At 40.9% G+C, this 2,474-nt stretch overlaps 1 non-coding gene across 1 annotated transcript; it reads left to right on the forward strand.

The window, feature by feature from the left end:
• The first annotated feature begins 310 nt into the window (after positions 1 to 310).
• Positions 311 to 429, forward strand: LOC113110517 (5S ribosomal RNA). The gene has a single exon (XR_003293170.1). It is a non-coding gene; the product is annotated as a 5S ribosomal RNA (ribosomal RNA).
• The last annotated feature ends 2,045 nt before the right edge of the window (positions 430 to 2,474 follow it).

A 2,474-nucleotide genomic window follows, 5' to 3' on the forward strand; every position in this document is an offset into this window, starting at 1 on the left:
GGGTCAATGCTTGATCTCTGAATATTAGCAGGTTTGGGCCTGGTTAGTACATGGATGGGAGACTGCCTGGGAATACCAGGGCTTTAAACTTTTTGGAAATTTTTCACAAATTATATAATAATCTTACAAAAAAAAGAGTCAATGCCCGATCTCTGAATATTAGCAGGTTTAGGTCTGGTTAGTACTTGGATGAGAGACTGCCTAGGAATACCAGGTGCTTTAAGCTTTTGTGTTTTCTTTCCTACTTATATAATGTACTGGCGATTAGATTGGCTGATCTTTAAAAAGCCCTCTCTTTGCAGCAGTCTTTGCTTACGGCCATACCAGCCTGGCTATACCCAATCTCGTCTGGTCTCGGAAGCTAAGCAGGTTTGGGCCTGGTGAGTACTTGGATGGGAGACCTCCTTGAAATACCAGGTGCTGTAAGCTTTTTGGAAATTTTTCACTTAGTATATAATAATTTTGCCAAACCAGGCCATTGCATCCCTCTCAATGGCATTTGTTCGGCGTCCAGTGGAGAAAATTTTTTTTTTTTCGGTTAGACTCACTTTTGGCATAGCAGTCCTAAAATATTCAATGCCTTGTCTGAGGCTTTGTGCTGGATTCTCCTTAAATACAAGAAATTATCATTCGTCCTTCATCTTTTATATGATTTTCTCATGGTAGATTTTCCTTCCAAAACATCAGACTTCTCTATCTCGACTCTCAAACGCACTTTGTCCGAATTAGGCGTTCCTCTCTCAGAGGAAAAGAACGTGGGTCCAGGCAAAGTAATTTAATTCTTAGACATTTCTCTTGATTCAAATCGCATGCAAGCTTCACTCCCCCTCGAGAAATTATTCAGAATAAGACAAGTTATGAAAGTCGCAAAAAATTCCAAATCTTTTTCAAAAAGGGACTTGCTCTCTCTTTTAGGGCACCTTAATTTCACGATGAGAGTAATTCCTCAAGGCAGATCATTTATTTCCAGGCTTCTTGACCTTTCTAAATCTGTAAAAGCTCTCAATGACACAGTTACTTTAGATGCAGGATGTAGATCTGAGCTACCATGGAATGCCATTTCCTTTTTTCTTAATGATTTCATGGAATCATCTTTAGCTCTTAATCTGTATACTGATGCTGTACCTTCCGTAGGATTCGGAGGGATTTACAAAAACGAATGGTTTGCATCTGCCTGGCCTTAAGAATTGCGTTCCTTACCTGCCGGTGATTCATCGACAGCCCTATTAGAATTGTATCTGAGCGGCGTTGCATGCATTCTGTGGGGTAAACACTGGGCTAGGAAACAAATTATGTTTTTCTTGACAACGAAGCTGCGGTTAATATGATTAATAAGAGGCGTTCATCCGTTCCATTTATCTACAGGTTCATGAGACGTCTTACATGGCTGTCAGTTAAGGGGAACTATCAATTTAGAGCAGAACATATTCCCGGTTTGAACAACCAAGTGGCCGATTCTTTGTCTTGTTTTAATTTTCAGAAATTTCATCTCCTGTGTCCAGCTGCAGCACAATCAAGCCTGGAATGCCCGCCTTTCAGCCAAACCATTCTAGATTAAATAACCCTCTTCAATCCTATATGCATTCTGCCGAGCAGTATATGCAGGGGGTTTTGGCTGGTTCTACATTAAAATCTTATGACTCTGCATGGTCCTATTTCATCAGTTTTTGTGCTTCTTTATCTGTAGCTGCTCTGCCTGTCAATATATCATATATTAGTGCGTTTATAGTCCACTGCAGCCTTCTTCCATCAAAAGTACGGTTGCTGGCATTCAATTCCATATGTGCTGCCTGGATCCATCTGCCTTCAGTATTTTGGGAGATCCTTCCATTTGCCTTTTGCTGAACGGGATCAAAAGACAATCTCCACAAGGCAATTATAAACTTCTCCCTTTCACTCTACCTTTGATTAAACAAATTATACTAAAAGTCATTCTCACAGCCTTTTTTGGTTTTCTAAGGGGTGGTGAAATTTCTGTATGCTATCAGCTGTTTTTTCAATGCTATCAGCTGTTAAATTCCTTCTCAGAAGATGGCTTAGTCATTTCTCTGTAGACCAGAGGCGTCATGCCCATTCAAAGTGAGGAGTCACATGCCCCCTCAGATTTCAGAGCCAAGTGGATTTTAAATGCAGCTTCAACGACGATGAAAAAAAGAAAAGCATGACACCCCTGCTGTAGACCGTCAAACAGTTCAAAGACCGCTAATTCTAGCTAATGCGGTCTTTAATGGTCATTTCAGTAATTAATAATTTACCATAATATAAATCGCTAAATTAGGGTGGCTCAGACGACACCGTTCGAGACACTCAATTTCTGTTTTGGGGGGGATAGCTCATCTAGTCAAATAACGTGAGTGCCCTTATGCTGCTGCTGCATCCCCTCCTGTTGATAATGCTGTCCCTATATGCGGCTGCTATCTCCTCATACTGCTACTGTCCCCTGACTTCTGCTAATTCATGAATGATCAGGGGAC

This window comes from Carassius auratus, chromosome 10, assembly GCF_003368295.1.
Source record: "Carassius auratus strain Wakin chromosome 10, ASM336829v1, whole genome shotgun sequence".
Classification (NCBI taxonomy): Eukaryota; Metazoa; Chordata; class Actinopteri; order Cypriniformes; family Cyprinidae; genus Carassius; species Carassius auratus.